Raw genomic sequence first — 23,095 nt, forward strand, 5'->3', positions numbered from 1 at the left:
CTGCACATCCATGTTCATTTCATGGCAGCACTATTCACAATAGCCAAGAAGGGGAAGCAATCCAAATGTCCATCAACAGATAAATGGATAGAGAAAATATGGTTATGTACAGTCGGGTATTTTCTGCCTTAAAAAAGTAAATCCTCTCACATGTGACAACATGGATGAACCTGGAGGACATGTGCTAAGTGAAATAGGCTTGTGACAGACAAACACTGCACGATTCCACTTAATGTGAGCTATCTAAAACAGTCAAACTCTTAGAAACAGAAAGTAGTATGCGGTTGCCAAGGGGCTGGAGGGAGGGGCGGGAAAAGTGAGAGTTGTTAAATGGACATAGTTTCAATTTTGCAAGATGGAAAACTTCTAGAGATCTGCTACACAACATGCACAGACTTAACATTACTGTATACTTAAAAATATTAAGATGGCAAAGTTTTATGTTTTTGAACAGGGGGAAAAAAAGCAGATGGCTTCACCACAGATTCTTCAACTCTGGAGAGAAGACCCTCACAGGGCTGGTGTAAGCGTCAAATGGGATGCAAGAGAAACTAAGCGCTCAATTAACACTATTAATCATACTATCAATAAAAGCAAATGCCATGATTTAATATTAGCTTTGCACATTTCATAATGTAATCACAGAATGAAACCCAATGGGCCTTCAGGTCTGGTCTGCAGCGCACTAGCACAAACTCTGTGGGCAGGCTTCATCCACCTCGTTCAGTTGACTCACTCCAGGTAGACCCACCGCTGGCACTTTCTAGAAGCACAACTCGGCCCTCAGTCCCTGCTTGAGCCTTTGGTCATATTCTCCACACCCAAAGATAATGGGCCAAATGCACCAGCCCTTCCCCCAAAAGCTCTGCTCACAAAATGGGGATGTATGGAATGAATGAAATGAAAGATACCAGATAAAGCAAATTCCAAGGAGGGGTGGGGAATTTTCTAGGCTATAAAAACAGAAGGGCAGAGATTAAGAATACCATACTTACGTAGGTAACTGGAGTTCACTCCATGGCGGACAGTTTTCAAAGGAAAACCCCTTTCCCTGATCTGATGAAGAAGGCTAATTCTCCACCTGAGTTCTTAGGCTATGCAGGCTTATTAGCTTCCTCTAGCCTGGGACTTTGCTGGGACTCTGCTTCCAGCCTCCTGTAGGAGGGGAGCAGGGTGCTTGTCCGTCCCCACAAATCAGGATTCTGTTCCTGACTGCCCTCTCACTCTAAATGCGGGCCCAGCCGCCCCCCACCCCCACCCCGTTCTCTCTCCACAGAGCTCCAGGAGACCTCATCCACCCTCCTGGCAATGCCTAAAGCCCCACTTCGAGCCTAGACGTGCCCCTGCATTCCAGCACTCCATATCCACCTGCCTTGCTACAAGGCAGTGTCAACCACAAGCACCAAGAGACTAAAATGAGCCTATCCTCTCTAAAACCTGTCAAAGCAGGCATATTCATCATGTGGGGTAGTGCCTACCATGCTGGGTAACTCAAAAACTAAAAATTTGCCATTATTGCAGGAAGTTCCACAGGACAGCACTGCTTTAAAACTTGGGTAAGGTCATGGGGCACCTGCCAGGCTCAGTCAGTAGAGCATGCGAATTGATCTCAGGGTACTTCACGCCCCACACTGTGCATGGGGGGGGGGGGGGTAGGTCACTGTAAAATAAGATCAAAACTGGACCCTGAAAGATGGGGGGGGGGGGTCCTAGAAAAAAAAACAAAGACATGGGACAGCAGTCTGTCATAGAAGCTAGGTAGGGCCCAGAGTACCACAGGATCGGGGTTTGGGTTTTAGCCTATATATATACAGTGGGGTTTTAAAGCAGCAGGAGAATTTTGCTCCAATAGATCTATTACCTTCTGATCATATTCCAACTAGCTTACTTACTGGTCTAGTTTTCAGTTTTGCATGAAGTCTGTTTAACCACTTCTACCATTTTCTCTTACTAGATTTTTCTCACAGTACTCAGAGCCAAACTCTTACTCAACGAAATCATTTGTGATCTTATAAAGTCAAAGAAAGGTTTTAAAAGTAAAATGATGTTTCTTCAGGGCACTCTTATTAAATGAATTACCACCTTTCTAGCACTGGGCCACTGCCCACCACTGGACATATTAGGACCCCCTTAAACACTTGCCTCACTCTGCCCCCAGTTATGATTTAATTGTACTCAGCATACAGACATGGGAAACACTTTTATTCATCACTGAATTCTCACTGCACACACAAGATATAGCACAGTGCCCCATTATCTAGTAAGTCCCACACACACCCTGGCAGAATTTGGCCTGTTTGCTTCAGGCAGGAAATTCCCTTTAAACAACAGTCCCTAAGTGGGAAATAAACACCCAGGAGCTGGAACGCAATCGCACCCTACAATAAGCAGCACCTTGAGATAGAGACTCACCATAATCCTAGGAGATCATCCAGTTCACACCCTGATATAGCAAGCCCAGGGCACATGGGCTAAAGATGAAGTTTACTCCAGCTTACTGACTCCCCCAACTCCTTTGTCTGAATTCACAGACTTTCACTAGAGTAACAAGGAAAAACTGGAGGTGAAACCAAATCAAGGCAGGTGAAGTTTAATTCCACTCATGTGAATGTCTTCATGAGACTCCTCTGGAGGGTGGCACTGCATTTAATGACCAGATACCCAGATGAAAAAGAGGTCTGCAGCCAGAGTAATGACCCTCCTCTGACGTGACCCTCCTCCGTGAGTGCTTCCGAGGGGCAGGTGCTTGCTTGCAGAACAGTCCAAATCTGTCCAGGCCTCAGCTGTCTCACAGATGGACCAGCCTAAATGCCAGCTCCTTTCCTATGCTCACAGCTGGAAGGACTCTCTTCTCAGAGTGGCTGGCCTGTACCTCTCACAAGCACTCCCATGATCTATCTTGTGCACGTCAGTTACCACTCCATCCATCTGAACGTGGCCGATTCCCTCCTTCCACAGCTTGTAGAACGAAGTCAGGAGCATGTGGGAGTGCCTGGCTGGCTCAGATGGTGGAGCATGCAATTCTTGATCTCAGGGCTGTAAATTCGACCCTCATGATGGGTGTAGAGATTAGTTAAATCTTAAAAACAAAAAGAGAGAGAGAGAGAGAGAGAGAGAGAGAGAGAGCGCGCACGCACGTGTGCACACGTGGGCTCTAGAGCCAGGCGTACCACTTACCAGCTCCATGCCCTTGCACTCCTGCTCAAGTGACTGAGCTCTCTGGGCACCAGCTACCTTTTACAAAACCAAGATGATACCAGTACCCCATTAGTAAAGTTGTTTTCTTAAGACTTAAGGAAAACATAGAGCTTTTCTTAGAAATCTAGCTCCTAGGCCATAGTATCCACTCAAATACCCACCAAAACAGAGTGCTCATAAACGTGTATGCTCAAGCTCCCAGTCTGGGGAAATAGTGGGAAACAGACCCACATTGCAGCTCCATATACTGAGGCTGACAAAGACAGCCAGGGGACTCGTGTTTGACTTCACCATTTCAGAACAGGCAAGCCGGTAAAAGAAAAAAACAAAAAACCCACATACATTCAGAAAAGATAGTTCTATCCGTCACAGGGAACCTTTTCACAAAGAGTCATGGATAAAAGAAAAGCACTGCCTCAAGGTGAACAAAGGGAATGTGGGGGTCGGGAAGGCAAGCGGAAAGAGCCATAGGCCAGGGTGGGCATTCAGCTTTCACACGTACAAGGGAAGGATGTTCACACAGGGTTCCCACAGCAAAGAGGCCCAGAGATGTCCTGGGAGAGGACCCTGAGGACGGGCAAACTAAACTACAGGCTGTATGTGCTGCAACTCAAGAGGGCTCCAACACTAGTAACTCAAAACTGCATTCCTGGGATTACAAAGATGTGTGTTATGATTCTGAAATAGATGAACACAAAGGTGGTGTTATTTCCAGACAGCTAATCTGTCAGCTCAATTGTTTCCTAGTGTCAAAAGGAAAACAAATGAACACACATACACGACTTTATTACTTAGCAGGTTTTTTTTAATAACTGAAAGCACTTGAGAGCCAAATAATTTTCAGTGAAGCTTGTAAATTAAAACAACCTACACGTGGATGGCACCATCTTTTACAAAACTTCCGTGTACCCTATCTTGTTTCTCTTAATTACAGAATAGAAAGGGGAAACTGCTCAAGTAACAAAAATCATGCCTGTACAATAAGACTGTAATACAAGTGAGCAGAGCAATGGGATTAATTAAAGCCAACACCAACAGTAAATGCTTAAATATCCATCAACACATAACAAGATTAATCTTCAAACTTTAGAGATTAAGGAGCAAAGGAGGTGTTAATATGCACTATTCTTAGAAGTAATAGTTCTTTTGCAACCTCTGACAACCCTGCCCCAATTACGAAAGTATGAATTATTCAAGTTTATGAGGTACTGTATTTCCTATTCCTTCCACCACGCAGGAATTTGGGGAGACAGCAGAGTGGCATCACGCACACCACCTGGAGTAGCATGTTCATATTCCTAAGCATGAACATATTATGGTGAAGAATGATCCCTTGCCATCCCTCAGCATGTAGTTCTGGTGTACGCATGAACACATGTCCCACAGCAGAAAGGAGGCACTAAACCACAATAGGGACCCACAGCCATAATTCCAAGTATACCCACACCCAACACCACCAAATGACAGGCTGGCTAGTGGCCCACTGGGCTACCTCCTGCAGCAAAGGCTCCAGGCCAACACCAAATCCTGGAGACAGTTTTACAAACAGCGGCAGCTTCAGTGAACAAAAACCTCCCTTCTTCTGCAGACACAGATAGGCCCATTCTGACATTCCTCATCCCTAGGAAAGAAAACAAGCTGGAAAAGAGGGATGCACAGGGGTATCGAGGAAGTTTGCAACACTGTTGACACTCCAGGTTGACAGCTCTATAAAACCCTCTGGAAGATTTTTCAAGAACAAACCAAAATGGGCGTTCCACGTTGTTTCCAAGTCATAAATTTATAAATGTCTGCGAAAGCAAGCTAGTGCGAAAACAGAAGTCTCCAAAACTACCAAGAGTCTTTCAATTAACGTAATAATAAATTTTTCATTCTCAAAGTAAAATCCAGGAAATTCACTTTAGTACATACTCCTCGGATGAACTTCAGGGTTCTGAAAACTGTCTCCCTCAACGGTTCAATGTTCATGCATGTGCATTTTTCCTGGAGAAAGGACCCACAGCATCTGGCACAGTCTCAAGATGACCTCTGACCTTCCCTCAAGCTAAGAATTGAAGTTCTAGTGACAGGCAGGGCTGGTCTCATCCTTGGCCACTGGATCCTCAATTATTCTGAGCTCCTTAAAGGACTGCACAAATCCAACAGTAAGAACTGCAGGAAAACGATGACCCTAACAGTGCTTAACACTTGTTTTTGATTATGGAAATCTGAGCAGGCTTTTTGTAATACCAGAGGAATGTCAAGCAGCAGACTTTACAAGAACGAACTTAAGTACAGAAACAGCTTAGCAAATGGCAAAATTACAACTGTAGCTTTCACAGGCATGGATGAAAGATGAACCCAGTCTACTGAAATGTTCTCCATTACAATTTCATTCATGGAAGCACTTACTGAAATTTATCTACCTGGTCTCTTTTCCAAGTCTTGCCCTGTGCTTCCTCGAGGGTATAAGCCCAGCTCACCCCTGTGCTTCCTGAGGGCTATTTTTCTGCCAAACTGGCTCCAGTCACCACTGGGAACCCACATCATCTCACCCACCCGAAAGAGACTTTGAGACTTGGCTTGACTCCTCTCTCAGCCCCACAGCAGCCCCTCTGCACCCAGGACCTGGTAAGATAAATCCTAGCTTTCATTTTACCCTCTACCAAAGGATTTAGAATACGTAATCCCTAATACCATCTTCACTTTACCCTTTTCCTGATAACTCACTCTTGGATTCTAGTTTATGACTCGTATGGAAATTAACTTCCCTCTCAGCCATCCAAAATTTCTTGTTTGCAGTTAGGGAGCACACTACTTCTAGTGTAAAAGACAGACGTCTTGCTCAACCAAAGTATTCCATCTAGCATACCTCATAATGATGAGCAAGATGCTGCTGGAGCTACCGTTTGGGGTGAGCAAATGGAGGGCAGAGATGGGCTACAGGTGCTACGTGTGAGGCAAGGTTGTCTGGCATTCCCATTCTGCACATGGTCAATGACGGGAAATGATCCAAGGCAGAGTCTTCTGCCATCAGACAGCATTACAAGAGAAGATTCAATCTTGACCTTGAGGTCACTATACTAGAAATAGGTAACAAGCTCTGATATCCCTGTTTGAGCCCCTAGATTCGACTGTGCCTGAGCCCTACCCACTCCAGACTTATGTTCACATCACCCAACAGACTTTCCTTTTAAGTAGTTTTATGTTTGTTACTTATACCAGAAAGACCTAACCAATACAACTATTTCCTTAAAAAACAGACAGAGAGAGAAGCCTCTTAATTTAAAAATCGGGAGGACGTATCAGAGAATAAAGGACAGGTAGCTTGCCTTACACTTAAAGAGACAAAAGGCCCTAAATGGAGTCACTTGTGCTAAGCCCCACAGTCACCAAACTGAGACTTAATACCTAATCATGGTTTCAACTTCTCCGAGAGGTGGAATTTTTAACCAGTCAATCTGGAATGACCTGCCCAGCACTAGTGAGATCATCTGCCCAACAGACCCCAGCCCCTAAAGGAAGGTGACCCTGCCTAAAACAGCCTGTTTCTTTGCATTTCTAACTTCATCCCACCCCCTTCTACTTATAAAAACCTTCCATTTTATACAGCTCTTTGGAGCGCCTTTCTATTTACTGGATGAGGTGTCGCCCGATTAATGAATCATTGAATAAAGCCAACTAAGATCTTTAAAATTTACTCAGCTGAATTTTAACAACACACACAAAACACTATATACTTCTTGTTTTGCCTATTGCAGTCTGCTGACAACCTTCAGCACTAGATGCTTCCTCAACTCTCAGAGCCGCTCCACCCCCTACAGAGCGTTTAGCAAACAGTGGTACAAGGAAGAAAAGAAACTAAAGATCAATGCAATTCACCTGCTACTGGAAAGCATATACAGTGGTCACCCTTGGACAAGTGATGAAGAAACAAACTGCAAAAAGGTTAAAAAAAAAATACCATCAAGGTACTGACAGTTACAATTGGATATTATCTAAAATATTATTTCACACTGTTCTGACATGACCCACAGTAACATACATTTTATCATGTACATCACAATACATAAAATCAAAGAAAAGGTTTTATAAAATCCTCTTGAATGTGTGAGACACTTTCCAACATTTCTTTTTTTTCCCCCTTAAACAATGATTGCAACCTTTTCAGTTCACATCATTACCCACAGTTTGAAAAAGACAGATATAAAACGAGTGACTTTCTCTTAAAATCTAGATTCTGGTCAAAGTTCTCTGGAGCCCAAACCTGTTATCCCATTTTACATATGAAAAATTGAGTCTTGAGAGGATACATGACTAGTCCAATGTGAGTACAGTGTGCCCCTGCACCCAGTTCTTGTGCATGCACGTGCGCGCACCTGCGTCCCCCCCACCCCCCCACCACTGGCAGGTTCCACCCTCCTTGCAGTTCTTCAGTTCTCCGGTTTCACCCCTCACAGTAACAATCTGCTCCCACCAAATATGTTTCCTCAAAAAACAATGAAAATGTTTCAGATGTAAAATCCCCAAATTTATCTCACCCCCACCCTTTGAACACAAAACAGTCTCAAAGGCCAATTTGCCCACAGGTGTGTTATGTGTTATTGCCTGGGGTAGGACAAGTGGGGACATTAGTCACACATGAGGACGTGGGAATTACTAATTCCTGTTTCTGGAAATTGCATAATACCAAGCCCAACACCTCTCCCCTGGTACTGCTTCCACAGTGTGCCAGTGCCTCTTGACCTGACAGCAACAAGGAACAAACAAGGAGTTTCAGCCTTAAGTGGACACCAAGACAAGGAAGGTGACCACATGCAAAGTAGAGCCTGGACAGCTTTTCTCAAAGCCTTTCAGGCAGAGCAAAGCAAGCACTCCCTTCAGACCCCACTCAATCTAAATACAATACAGATGTTAACCACCCCCCCCCCCACTTCTGTCTACCTGCCAATGCTCAGGTATACAGACCCCACTTTACCAATAAGGAAACTGAGGTCTAGAACCATTAGGTAACTTGCCTGAGGTCAAGACCAGAAGGGGGGGTCAGGGCTGGGACTGAACTCTGACAGTGGACTCCACTCCACAGTTATTCCTCTCCAGTGACACAGCTCCAACCAAGTCTGCTCTCCATAGCCCAAAGACCTGCAACTTCCTGTATTAGGCAAAACAGGCCAATACCTCTCCAAGAAAAAGATCACAGAACAGCCTATACCTAGAATGAACTATAAAAAGTCTTTGTAATTATGTCACAGTTCAAAAGGAAAAAATGGGGGGGAGGGCACCCGGGGGGCTCAGTCAATTAAGCATCGACTTGGGTTTCGGCTCAGGTCATGATCTCACAGTTCCTGACACTGAGCCCCACATCGGGGGCTCTGCACTCACAGTGAGGAGCCTGCTTGGGATTCTCTCTCTCTCTCCTCTCTCTCTCTCTGCCCCTCCCCTGCTTGTGTTCTCTTTCTCAAAAGAAATAAAATTTAAAAAGAGAGAGAAATGACATATTCATCCAAGTACCCTTAATTTGCAGTCAAATGCTGAGATTTGGCTGATTTCTGAAAGATATTCTCCAGGTGGGTTTAACACAAACAAAAAACACCCCATGTGATAATGGATCCTGATGGTCCCCAGGAAGGGTGACTGACATCAACTAGTTCTTGTGGTCAACAAGGCCCAAAGTAGCAGAACCGTAACTTTCCAGTCAGAACTCCACTTGCCTGGTCCATCCAGCTGCCTGCCTCTCTTCCAGGGAGATCCCGACTTGTGACACAAACCTTCCTGGAGACCAGAATCCTTTTTTCAAGCTCAGATGTCAACATAATTCAAATTAGGGCCAAAGGGGGCAAAGAAGGTAGGGATAGATGTTGTGCTTATGCTCTAGAAAAACTTTAGTCCACCAGCGACTTCTGGCACCCTGGCCATTGCCTTTACTCACATAACCCATTTTTAATGAAATAGAAAAGTTACATTTTAGGCCCAAGAATACACATTACCTTTCCCTGCTGGATCATTTCCCCAAACGCTGCAGCCAACACCACAGAGTGAACGCCCTCAGAGTTGAACTTCCCCTAATCCCATTACCACCACTTTTAATCTCAGTATCAGATAAAAACAAATCCTCACTTAAAAAAAAAAAAAACAAAAAAAAAAAAAAAAAAAACAACAAACAAAGAAAACCAACCAAAACAAAAAATCTAACCCTCACTTGAAATCACCTTCTCCAAATGATCCCCACTCATAGTTCAATTCGGGAGACACAACAAGGCTGGGGGGAGAGGGGGCACGTCTAGAAGGCACCTGGCGGCACAATATCCGGAAGTGCCGGCTGCTACACCTTCGCGGCCCTCTGGCATTCTACTCTCAGACCTGGCTGCCTCTTCTGTTCTTCCCCCTGGGCAATGACAGCAAGTGCGTAGTAGCTACCTGCGAGAGGGCACAGCCTCATTTTACTCTAAACCGAAAAATGGGCAGGTGAAATTTGCAGGAGGCTGAGACAGGTTGAAATCCTGGCAGCAGGGCCAGGATTCAAACTGGGGTCTGTGACACGCCTGTGGTATCAGTCTTTGGAGTGGGCCAGCAAAAATGAGACAGGACTGGATGCCAACAGGCTGCTTAAGCCCTTTCCAGTCACCCTTCCCCAGAGTATTCAGATAACACTAGGCTCCTATCACAGGATTAGGAATTCTGAGGCCTGATTTCAGGCAACAAAGTCCAAGTCTAACAGGAGAGAGTAGAAAGGTCAAAGAGCAAGATGTCAAGACACATCTGCTTCTCAGATGCCTTCAGAACACACCAAAGAGGACACCCTGTTTTTGCCCAATTGCTTTTTTTTCGGGGGGGTGGGGGGCGGAACGTTAAAAAACAAAAAACCAAAACTCAGCCTTATAAACAAGACTCTGTTGGGGCACCTGGGTGGCACAGTTGGTTAAGCGTCCAACTCTTGATATCAGCCCAGGTTATGATCTCATAATTCTGTGAATTCGAGCCCCACATCCGGCTCCGTGCTGACAGTGTGGAGCCTGCTTGGGATTGTCTCCCTCTCTCTCTGCCCCTTCCCTGCTCTTTCTTTCAAAAATAAACTTAAAAAATAAAATAAACAAACAAGACCCTGTGTCAAGCTGTGATTGGAGAAATGGGACATTCATGGAACTTTTCTGGAAAACTGATTTGTATCAAGTTTGAAAGAATACACACCCTCTGATCCAGTGATCCCCTCTCTAGACATGAAAAAGGAGGAAACCTGAAAACAAGGTCCAAAAATAGAATTATGGTACATTCATTCATATGATAAAATTTAGGCAACTATTTAAATAGAGCATTCTGGAAATGTTCACAACGTAATATTTTTTGAAAACTTAAGAGTATAATCAATTTTGTTACTAACATGAAAAATTGAAATAAAAATGAGGGTAAAGGACAGTTTTTGACATCTAACGTTAACATTGTTATTTTCCAAATTATTTCAAATGACCATGAACTACTTTTGCTTAAAGAAAAAACAAATCTCACAATCTCATTTTCAAATGACATAAACCAATCACCGCTATTCCCTTTCAGGGTTCAGTCAAGAATTGGACAGATGGCTGTTTGCCCTAACTGTGACAATGGACTTCATCTATTTCTTTAGAAGAGAATATATCCCATGATTTAAGCTAGATGTGCGCATGCAGTTTGAGAAGTTGTAGCCTATTTAGGCTGAAAAAGAAATTTTAAGAGTTTTAACAGTTACCCTTTTCAACACAAGTTTGGGGTTCATCTTCCAAATGGTTTTCTGTGCCTTACCAGCATTTTAAACTGTTCTCGAAGAATGTACAATTTTTTAAAACTAAGTTGGGATCAAACTAGGCAGGCTGTACTACATGCAACATGCAGACATCCTTGCACTTCCATTCCCTCATTTTTTTATAATGGGTACACCCTTAACCCATTAAGCTTTTCTTTTAACCCCTTGTGAAAGCACTAGAAAATCAAGGCAGTTAAAAAGTCATTGCACACCCTCAGTTACCATGACCAGCAATTACACTCGTTACGTAGCTACCCCAGAGAAAATACACATGTCCGCACAGAATCTTGTGCGTGAATGTTCACAGCAGCACCATTCACAACAGCCAAAGTGGAAACAACCCAAATATCCACCAACTACTGAATGGATAAACAAAACGTGGCATGTATTCACATAATGGAATATCATTCAGTAATAAAAGGAATGAAACAGTGATTCGTGCTGTAGCACAAAGCACGAAAATGTTATACTCAGAGGTCAGACATGAAAGGCTATGATTTTTGAAATATCCAGGATACACAAATTCATAGAAACAGAAAATGTATTAGTGGTTGCCATGTGTTGCGGGGGGGGGGGGGGGGGGGGGGGAGGGATGGATGGAGAGTGACTGCTAATGTATAGGGGTTTCTTTTGGGACGGATGCAAATGTTCTAACATTGGTTGTGGTGATCGGTGCACACCTCTGAATATACTAGGAACTACTGAAATGTGCACTTTAAACCAGGGAACTGTAACGTGTGTGAATTGTATCTCAACAAAGCGGTTCTTTCTTTAAAGGGGCACCTGGGTGGCTTAGTAGGTTAAGCATCCAACTCTTGATTTCGGCTCAGGTCATGATCTCACAGTTTGTGAGTTCCAGCTCTGCGTTGGGCTCTGTGCCGACAGCACAGAGCCTGCTGGGATTCTCTCTCTCTCTGCCCCTCTTCCGTTCATGTTCTCTCTCTTTCAAAATAAATAAATAAACTTAAAAAAAAAAAGAGAGAGATTGGTGGGATTTTACAATAATAGTGTAATGCTCAAGTTATATACAATTTATACTCAATAAAATGTTGGGGAATGAATATATCAATAAAAAATGAACCTACCAAAGAAAACTCACTTTTTGTCTCCCCGTGAATATAGTATGAGCTCAGGAACTAATCACTTGAAACTGATTGGGCGATTATATACACATGAAACCCGAATATTACAAAAACAAAACAAAAACAACAAAAAAAGACTCAATGTTTAACAACACACACGCAAATCAAGTTTTTATTAAAAACATGAGACTCACATTAAGAAATGCTGCCCATACATGTTTATTACCCACTTCATCTCCCTCTTAAAAATACTTTTCCCAGGCCAATGCTGAACCACAGCCCAAACCCACTCACCACATTTCAAACTAAGTGGGAAATGTACAGTAGACAGTGCACAGAAGCAACTGCATGCCACACTGCTTGGACCATAAGCAAGTTTACTGCAATTTCTGGACCTTAACATCACAGTTAAAATTCACATTCTTTGCAAATCACTACTGACCAACTATATCCCCTCCTAACGATATTAAGAGGAATTACTTGCATTTGGTATTAAGGACATGCCAAATTCTTTTTTTTTTTTAATTTTTTTAAAAAAGTTTATTTTTGAGAAAAACAGAGTGAGAGAGACAGAGTGCAAGCAGGGGAGGGGCAGAGAGAGAGGAAGACACAGAATCCCAAGCAGGCTCCAGGCCCTGAGATGTCATCACATAGCCTGACGGAGGGCTCGAACCCACAAACCGTGAGATCATGACCTGAGCTGAAGTCAGACACTTAATTGAGTGAGCTACTGAGGAGCCCCTGGACATGCCAAATTCTTGCTCACTTATCTTTCCAGTTTGTTCACTCTAAGAATATTTTATTTTAGGTCCTCTTCTAGGCGCTGAGGATACAATAGGGACTTAAAATAGGTAAAACCAAGCAAACAAAACCCTGCCCGCATGGAACTCACATTCCAGTAAAAAATTAAAATAACTTAAAATTTTATTTTTACAAACTCATGTCTAATGAATCATAAACGAACTGTCAGCATCTGCAAAGAATCCCCACAATTCTCACCTTGCAAACGCGCAGTCTTTGCGAAACAGCAAAACTCACAAAGATGTATGAAATATTAGTAGCACTTTCCAATGTCAAGCTTTTCTTTCCTTCTTATACATTTGCCAGCAACATAAAGACAAACATCTACTTTGTAAGTTCATTCAAAATCGGAAATTGAAACACTTTACAATTGACACATGACAGCGGGTTGTCAAAGGATTTAACAGCCCAGAGTCTACAAATCATTGATGTACCAAACGGTTTTTACTTTAAATTAAGAACAAGGACTCCAATCTTCTAGGTCTGTAAATCTCAAGTCATTCAATAACCTGAATTGTGTAACAGAAAAATATTGCATCCCCCCCAACCTTCAAAAACAAAAGTGCAATTTAGTACAAAGATCACAACAACTGGCTCAAAAGAGTAACTTTTGGAAACAAAGTCTAAATTCCTTTGAACAATTCAATAATTCAGTGGAAATTTTACAAAGCAGCCGCCAATTCTCTTGCAATTCTTCGGCAGTTTTTCTTTTCTCCTTATCCCCATCCAAGCCAGAGAAGCTAGCCATACTAGCACCCCAGAACAGCCAACCTGTCCTTAATATGTAGCCCCTTTCAAGTTCGAACGTTCATCTGTAGGCAGAGCTCCTCCTCTTCAGCAAATTGGCTGTGCTGAATTCTAGCTAGATACACAGAGGTGCAATCATCTCCTTTCAGTTAAAACCAACTAAAATGAACTTAAGTGCTTTTCTCCACAGCTTGACCTCTTGGATACTACGTTTCCTACCAAGGAAAGGGGTATGGTGGGTAACAGGGGAGCAATGCATTTTGTTTCAGATCACGCTTTTCCTTCTGGACTTAGTCAATGGGAACCATCTGAGAGGTTTATCTTCCTCAGGTTGAAGTTTTGGGGGAGAAGAGCTTGGTTATCTGTAATACCTTGAAGGAAAGATAATCCCCACCCAAATTAAACTGAGAGGAGGAATGCTTTATTAAGTTGCTGGCGAGATCATAAAACAAACTGTACCACCACCCAAAACCCACTTGGGACTGAAAACATTCATAAATCCTTTGAGTATAGCTTTACCACTAACAGACTACAAACTCTAAGGACTAACAACTTAGGGAACTTGACAGCCCCATTCATAAAAATCTCCCAACCATTATTACACCACCAAAGAGCCACTGGCTTACAGGCACACAGACTTGGTTTTTGTAAACACGGACAGGTAGAGCCCTCCCAAAGGGAAGCAAAGACACTTCAATTCTCAGAAAGCACAGACTCCAAGAGGTCACTTCTTGCATCCAAAACACACACACCAAATTCAACCCAAAGACCAAGACCATACACCTCACCAGGTTGCAGAAAACACGGAGTGAAAAATAAAAATAACATTTCAAAAAACAATGCTGTGGTCCTGAGTAAATGGGAGGTCAGCCACTTAGCAAAAGCACATGACTCATCCACGGGCCTGAATGCAAGTATTTACACTGTCCACTATACCAAACTGGGATTTCCCATTTTCATCCAAGGCCGGGCCTTGGGGGGCAGCCGGGTGAAGTTGTGCTGTTTCCGTTTTTCTTTCTTTTTTTTTTTTTTTGGGGGGGGGGGGGTGCTGTGTCATTTTATTTCGCTGAATCACAACTCCCCCACATCCCCACCCCAAACCACCACCCCACACAACACAGCGAACAGAAGAGGCCGTGGCAAGGACGCCAGCGAGCATCGACCGAGCAAAACAAAGCGCCCAGCGCACGGCTGCCAGGCTGGGAGTGGGTAAGTAAAGGGGGTCAGGCTCGCCCCACACAGCACCGCTCCCACCCCCGGGGGTGTCTCCCGGCAGGCGTGCCGCGGCAGCCTCCTCCCTCCCCCTGGGGACCAGACCCATTCTCCGCAGAGCTCCGGGGACCGCCGGGAAGGCGAGGAAATGGGGGCGGGGGCGCGCTGCCCCAGCTCGGGCAGGAGGACCCAGGCGACAGGGGAGCGCGCGCTGAGCCCGGCCCACGTGAGCGCCCGGGCAGCGGCCGAGCCAGCCCCGGGGGACCGCGGATGGGGACAACGGCGCCCGTGGCCACCACGCCGGGCCCGGACTTACCGGGGCCGGGCGCGCCGCGGAGTCCGCGGCGGCCGCTTCCTCCTCCTCCTCCTCCTCCTCACTTGACAAAATGGCGGCGGCAGGAAGTGCCGGGCGCCTCGGCCCGCCCCCCGCCCGCCCCCGGCCACCCGCCCCGCCGCGGCGCCCGCGCCCCCCACCCGCGCCCCCGCCCCGCCGGCCGGCCCAAGCCGGGGGGCGGCGGCGCCAACGACCGAGCACCCGCGAGCGACCCGGCCACTCCGACGCCAACGGCGCAGGCGGCCCCGGCCGGGCGCAAGCGGCACGGCGCGCGGACGCGGGAGGCCCGCAGGCCCGAGCCCGCGTCGCCCCGGCCTCCCCGCCCCCGCGCCGCGCCGATGGCGTAGGTGCTGGCGCACCGGCCCCATTACGCAATGCAGGTTACGCGGGCCGCGCCGCGGGTCCCCGCCGGCCTCCCCGCGCCGCCCGCCGCCCCGAAGGGCACCGGTCCTCACCTGAGACGCTAGGCCGCACGCCGCCCCCGCCGGCCGCCCGCTGCCGCCGCCCCCTCCTCTTCGGGCTGCCTGCGCGGCGCCGGGGCCCGCCCGCCGCGCCCGCCGCTCCGCCGCGCTCACAGGCCCCGCTCGCCTGCGGGCACTGCCGGCAGCCGCTGCCGCCGCAGCCACCGCTTCGGCTCCTCGGCTGCGGGAGAGCAGAACAAACAGCCCTGCCGCCGCCGCCGCCGCCGCCGCCGCCGCCGCCAGCGCACTGACGTCACCGCGTACGCTGCGCGCGCGGCCCCCCGCCGCCGCCCGGCGTGCGCGTCCCGCGACCGCGCCCGGCGCCAGCGAGCTCGGGAGAGCTGGCGGGCGCGAGGTGAGTGGAGGTGGGGGGGCGCCCGGGGTAGGGGGGGAACCCCTCGGGGGGGGGAGGGTGCAGGGATTCGGCCGACCGAGGGAGAGGACCGAGGGGAGACCCCTCAGGCTGAAGGCTGGGTCTGAGAAGATCTGAAGGCAGAGAGAGACGAACAAAATTTAAGAAAGGTCTGCTGATGCGACCCTCGGCGAGAGGGAGGAAGGTGTGGAAAGACCCCAGAGACTCGTGGCAGAGGCCGAGTAGGGCCCCCTTCCCCGGGTGGGAAGGGGGCAGTGTGTTGAGCGAGGTTGGGACCCTTCGGTCCGCGAGCCGCGGCGGGGGTGCGGGCGCCGGTCGGAGGGAGAGGGCGGAGGCGACGGTGCGCGGGGCCGCGGCTGCGTGTGTCCCCGCCCGCCGCAGCTGGCGTCCGAGGGGCCGGGAGCGCTGTCCCTCCAGCCGCCCCCCTCCTCCCCACCCGGGCCTGGAGACTCGCAGAGCAAGTCCGCTCCCCAGGGCCGGGGCAGGGGGTGGGGTGGGGGGATAAGGGTTAGGTCGCTTGCGCTTAAAAGAGGATTCTGGGGATGCCTTGCCGGCACAGTCGGTGGAGCGTGGGACTCTCGGTCGGGGGGTCGTGAGTTCGAGCCCCACGTTGGGCGGAGAGCTTACTGAAAAAAATTAATTAATTAAAAAATAAGTAAAATGATGATCCTGTGAAATTTTTCAAAAGGGAAAGCAAAACCTTTCCCTTTTGCCCTTAGCGTCACTCTTTTAGCGTTTTTATTCTCCTCTTTTAGAAATCGCAAATGCTGTTCTGTAAAAAAGTCTAAAAATTCCCCGACAGCCCCTTCCTTCAGAACATATTAATACAGAATAGCAAGTAGTTTTGTCTCCGTCGTAGTGTTTGCTCACTCTTCAAGGTCAATCATAAATCACTGTTGGGTCCCGGGCAAAGTAAGGACTTAATTGCATCCGTTATTTTAGCAAAGCATAAGATAACGAATAATTAAGTGCAAGAAATAAAGGAAGTGACTGCAACTGATTTATTAGTTAGCTTCCTTCTAATTATTACAGAATATCGAAGTTTGTGAATAACTTCTGGCTCCTTATTTTGCCCAGTCGACAATTTGTGGAAGAGAATCAGAAAAGGGAAAAAGAATAAGAAGGTGTGCAGGGCTATGTGAATATGGAATAACCACTTTTTTTTTTTAAAGAAGACTAGAATATATCCATTTTAAGCTGCCCTTCCCATCGTTGTCTTCTTGCACTATTTTTGTTTCTGATGATGTTTTTGGAAGTAATTTGGAGCTGCCAGTCACATAAAATTTTTTGTTTTACTCTACAGTCACACGTCATTTTAGGCAGAATATACAAACTACAAAGGCAATTCCAAAAGCTTTTAAAACAACAATGTCGGGGCGCCTGGGTGGCGCAGTCGGTTAAGCGTCCGACTTCAGCTCAGGTCACGATCTCGCGGTCCGTGAGTTCGAGCCCCGCGTCGGGCTCTGGGCTGATGGCTCGGAGCCTGGAGCCTGTTTCCGATTCTGTGCCTCCCTCTCTCTCTGCCCCTCCCCCGTTCATGCTCTGTCTCTCTCTGTCCCAAAAATAAAAAAATAAAAAACGTTGAAAAAAAAAAATAAAAAATAAAAACAATGTCCTATTCTTTTTGTCTTCCATAGTGCAGAGCCTAACTCCTCACAGGGATCTTAAACTCAGAAAATACTTATCCAGTTAAGTTAGGTTAATAACAAATTTTGTTTTTAATAGTTCACATTTTGAATAAGTTCGTATTTTTTTCTCTTGTTATTCCTGTGTTTGCAGTATCAAAAACCAGAAGAGATTAATAAAAATATTAAGGAATGAGCCATGAAGTACATACTATAATTCTGCATGGCTTTATATATTCATAAAAAAAACTTTTTTTAACGTTCGTCTATTTTTGACAGACCGAGCAAGAACAGGGGAGGGTCAGAGAGAGGGGGAGACACAGAATCCGAAGCAGGCTCCGGGCTCTGAGCGGTCAGCACAGAGCCTGACGCGGGGCTGGAACCCAGGAACCGTGAGAACATGACTTGAGCAGAAGTCAGGCGCTTAACCAACTGAGCCAGCCACCCCAGTGCCCCTGTATTACTCGTTTTAAGTAAAATAACACATTTAACCATTTTACCTGAAAAATACAAAAGAATATAGAGGAAAAATTAAGTATCCCTCTTATCTCTTCCCCTCCCTCACCAGCATAACCACTGTTATCTCTTCGGGGTGTATTAGACCTGTGCTGTCTGATAGGACCACACAAGGCTATTGAGAGCTTGAAATGTAGCTGGCCCAAATTGAGATGCATTGTAAGTGTAAAATACACACTGCATTTCAAAGATTTAATGTGAGGGGCGCCTGGGTGGCTCAGTGGGTTGAGCGTCCGACTTCGGCTCTGGTCATGATCTCATGGCCCGTGAGTTCGAGCCCCGCGTCGGGCTCTGCTGATAGCTCAGAGCCTGGAGCCTGCTTCAGATTCTAGGTCTCCCTCACTCTCTGCCCCTCCCCCGCTCATGCTCTGTCTCTATCTCAAAAACATTAAAAAAAAATTTTTTTTAAAGAATGTGAAAAAAACTTGTAAAATATATTTTCTTAATTTTTTATATTTGATTACCTGTTGAAATAATACTTTATATGTTGGGATAAATATATTATCAAATTTAATTTTACCAGTTTCTTTTTACTTTTTTTTTTAATTTTTTTTAATCTTTATTTTTGAGAGAGAGAGAGAGAGACAGAGTGTGAGTGGGGGAGGGACACAGAGAGAGGGAGACACAGAATCTGAAGCAGGCTCCAGGCTCTGAGCTGTCAGCACAGAGCCTGACGCGGGGCTCAAACTCACGAACCACGAGGTCATGACCTGAGCCAAAGTTGGATGCCCAACTGACTGCACCACCCAGGCGCCCCATCTTTTTACTTTTTTTAAATATTTATTTATCTTTTGAGAGAAACAGAAAGAGAGTGAGCAGGGGAGGGGCAGAAAGGGGGGAGACATAGAATCCCAAGCAGGCTTCTCGCTGCCAGCACAGAGCCCGATGTTGGAGTTGAATTCACCACTCATGAGATCATGACCTGAGCTGAAACCAGGAGTTGGATGCTTAACTGACTGAGCCGCCCAGGTGCCTCTCTATTACCTTTTTTAATGTGGTTACGAGAAAACAAAATTACACATGTAACTTGCAACATATTTCTGTTGGACAGCACTGTTCTAGAGGGGGTTTTTTTGGTCTTTTTGTATGTGTGAGACAACATTTTATATATTTTTTTAAAGTAAGCTCTACCCCTCAATGTAGGGGGCTTGAACTCACAACCTCAAGATCAAGAGTCACATGCTCTACCAACTGAGCCAGCCAGTTGCCCCTTGTTTTTCTGTTTGTTAGGCATTTTTTTTCCCACATAGTTGACATACAATGTTATATTAGTTTCAGGTGTACAACATAGTGATTCCACAACTTTATACACCATCTAGACCTTTTTATGCATCAATATGTATCAACATGTAGAAATAGTTGTGTTGTTATAAAATAAAAGAGATCATTCCGTATTTGTTAATTTGTAATGTGCTTTTTCTCATTTAATACATCTTAGAAGCCATTCCACATGAATACTCTGAGATCTACCTAATTAGGAGATAACTCCAAGATGATATACCTATCTGATGGCTGATCTGGTATGGATTGATCATAATTTATTTAGCCATTCTCCTATTAACATTTAATTCATTTCTAGTTTTCATCATAATAGTATTATAGTGAAGATCCTATACATTTACCATTTGCTCTTCATACCTGCCAGTATTTTTCCAGATTAAAAGAGTAGGGGCACTGGGGCACATGGGTAACTCAGTTGGTTAAGCGTCCGACTCTAGATTTTCACTCAGGTCATGATCTCACTGTGGGATCAAGCCCCACTTTGGGCTCTGTGCTGATAACTTGGAGGCCTGCTTGGAATTTTGTCTCTCTCCCTCTCTCTCTTCCCCTCCCCTGCTCATGCTCGCTCGATCTTGAAATAAATAAATAAACATTTAAGAAAAAAAGAATAGGGGTGCCTGGCTGGCTCAGTCGGTGGAGCATGTGACTCCTGATCTCGGTGTTGTGGGTTCAAGCCCCATGTTGGGTGTACAGATTGCTTAAAAATAAAAAATAATAATAAGCTGTAGAGTGTTTTCCTAAAGGCAAGGACAGATTTATAAACCAAATCAGCTTTGGAAAAACTGGAGGTGTTCAATTTGTTATGGCCTGAATCCATGCCCATTTTCAAATGTGAACTTGCCTGTGAAGTTAGATTCTGGAATTTATAGTTAGGGCCTAGAGATGGTGAATGACTCAAGATCACACATTTACACAGTTTAGAACTCAGATCTCCTGACTCCATGAAGACTGCCCGTATCTTTTCTCTAGCTCCAGAGTTGACAATAGTCAATATCTATGCTTTGTGGGCCATTGCCAATCTTTGGAACTCTGCCATTATAGCATAAAAAGTAGCTGTAGTTAATATATAAGCAAATGGGTGTGGCTTTGTCCCAATAAAATGTTATGGATAATAAAATTAGATTTTCATGCAGATTTCAGGAATCGCAAAATATTATTTAGATTTTTTTCTTTTTTTTTTTTTTACGATTTTATTTTTTTTAAGTAATCTCTACACCCAACCGGGGGCTCAAACTTACAACCCTGAGGTCAAGAGTCTCATGCTGTACTGACTGAGCCAGCCAGGCGCCCCTGATTTTTTTTTTTCAGCCTTTTAAAAATATAAAAACCACTCTTTGCTGGAAGGCTGTACAAAGAGACAGCAGTCCAGATTTGTCCCAAGGCAGTAGTCTGCTGATCCCTGCTCTAGACTTGAGAGTCTAGGAAATGTATTTACCCTTATATAGAAGGTATTCTACTTGCATTTTTTTTGTTAATTCTTTTTTTTTTTTTTTTTTTTTAGCAGTTTTAGGTTTACGTTAAAATTGAGTGGAAAGTACAGAGTTCCCATATACTGCTTTACTTCCCCTCTCGACTTCCTCCATTATTAATATGAATAGTGTGGTACATTTGTTACAGTTGATGAGCCAATATGGATACGTGATTATTAACTAAAGTCCATAGTTTACATTAGGGCTCACTCTTCGTGTTGTATATTCTGTGAGTTTTGACAAATATGGAATGACATGTGTCCAGCAGTTTGCTTGCCAACGTTTAACTCCTAAATTAGGAACAAAATAAGCTTCAGAATAGAGCACTGCAGTTCTTTCAGCCACAAACAGGTGCATGATAGCCCTAAGGGTAATCTTTAGTTTCTGTACATCATTAATTTGTATTTTGCTGCGTGTTTGCTTAGTTTTGAAGTGTTTGACAAACATCATTCACTGTCCCACTCAAAATAATGAGATGCTGAAAGATCTAGTGTGAAGAGCCATATAACTGCAATTAAAATTGTGTCCCAGTGCCCCAGTGCCCCTACTCTTTTAATCTGGAAAAATACTGGCAGGTATGAAGAGCAAATGGTAAGTGATGGGCGCCTGGGTGGCTCAGTCGGTTAAGCACCTGACTTCAGCTCAGGTTATGATCTTGCGGTTGGTGAGTTTGAGCCCCACGTCAGGCTCTGTGCTGACAGCTCAGAGCCTGGAGCCTGCTTGGGATTCTCTGTCTCCCTCTCTTTCTGCTCCAACCCTGCTCACATTGTGTCTGTCTCTCTCTCAAAAATAAATACACATTGGGGCGCCTGGGTGGCGCAGTTGGTTAAGCGTCTGACTTCAGCCAGGTCACGATCTCGCGGTCCGTGAGTTCGAGCCCCGCGTCAGGCTCTGGGCTGATGGCTCGGAGCCTGGAGCCTGTTTCCGATTCTGTGTCTCCCTCTCTCTCTGACCCTCCCCCGTTCATGCTCTGTCTCTCTCTGTCCCAAAAATAAAAAATAAAAAAATAAATAAATAAATAAATACACATTAAAAAAAAATTTTTTTTTTAAGTGATAAAAAGTTTGAAAGTGGAAAGAAAATGCAGATGTGGTATATGGGATAAAACTGCTCAAGAAGAAGAAATACAGAGGTGAAAGAAAAGCCTAGCGGGAGTGCTCATATACCACCCATCCTGTAGTTCAGTCATTTTAGAAAACAGTATGGCCTTATCGGGCGAAGTTGAGGCTCTGCGTTGAACATCATGGTCGATTCCAGTCCCTAGGAAACTTGCTGGTACACTGAAGAAGGTTCAGAACGGGTTTGTTCTGAAGACACCACTCTGAAGGCAAGCCTGGTGTTCACCCATGGCAGGATGCATAGATTGTAATGTAATGAAAATGAACAAATCACAGCCACACGCGACAACAGGGATAAATCTTGCAAACATAACAGGAAATCAAAGAAGCAAGGCCTCTGTGCTTATGTGATGGTTCTGTTGCTATGCTGATTTTTTTTTTTTTTTTTTTTATGTTTATTTTTGAGAGAGACAGAGGGAGATAACAGAATCTAAAGCAGGCTCCAGGCTCTGGCTCCAGGCCTCCAGGCTCCAGGCCCCAACGAGGGTCTTGAACTTGTGAACCAAGAGATCATGACCTGAGCCGAAATCAGACGCCTAACGACTGAGCCACCCAGGCACCCCACTATGTTGAGTTTTAAAACAAGAATAGACTAAAGATTTTGGGGAAATCTATAAAGAAAAGCAAGTAATCACCAGTGATTGCCCAAAAGGATCACCCAGAAGGGCTGAGGGAGTGGGTGGGTACAGCCAATATCTAAGGTGTGGCAATATTCTCTCTTTTTTTGTTGTTGTTTTTTTATTTTAACGTTTATTTATTTTTGAGACAGGGAGAGACAGAGTATGAACAGGGGAGGGTCAGAGAGAGAGGGAGACACAGAATCTGAAACAGGCTCCAGGCTCCGAGCCGCCAGCACAGAGCCCGACGCGGGGCTCGAACTCATGGACCTCTGTTTTGTTTTTTTTTTTTTAAATATATTTTCCAAATCAATGACCTGGCCTGGTCCTGATGATTCACCTGCACAAGATCTACTCTGTTACTTTTTTTTTTTTTTTTTTTTTTTTTTTTTTTTTTTTTTTTTTTTTAGTAAACTAGGCCCAATGTGGGGCCCCAATTCACAACTCCAAGATCAAGAGTCACATGCTCTACTGACTGCCAGCCAGGCGCCCTATTACATTTTTA

General features: G+C 45.2%; 1 protein-coding gene across 4 annotated transcripts in view; it reads right to left on the reverse strand.

Annotated features, from left to right (window-relative positions):
• The window catches only part of BRD4 (bromodomain containing 4), an 86,793-nt gene extending 70,977 nt beyond the window's left edge, over positions 1-15,816 (reverse strand). For 2 of the 4 annotated variants that reach the window (XM_042928751.1, XM_042928748.1), the window contains exon 1: positions 15,586-15,816. The gene's annotated coding sequence lies outside the window, so the exon portion shown is untranslated. Of the gene's footprint in view, positions 1-2,412; positions 3,056-15,112; positions 15,165-15,585 lie in introns of those variants that run through there. The other 2 variants (XM_042928749.1, XM_042928750.1) reach the window with 2 other exon arrangements.
• Between the last annotated feature and the right edge of the window lie 7,279 nt (positions 15,817-23,095).

This window comes from Panthera leo, chromosome A2 (genome assembly GCF_018350215.1).
Source record: "Panthera leo isolate Ple1 chromosome A2, P.leo_Ple1_pat1.1, whole genome shotgun sequence".
Classification (NCBI taxonomy): Eukaryota; Metazoa; Chordata; class Mammalia; order Carnivora; family Felidae; genus Panthera; species Panthera leo.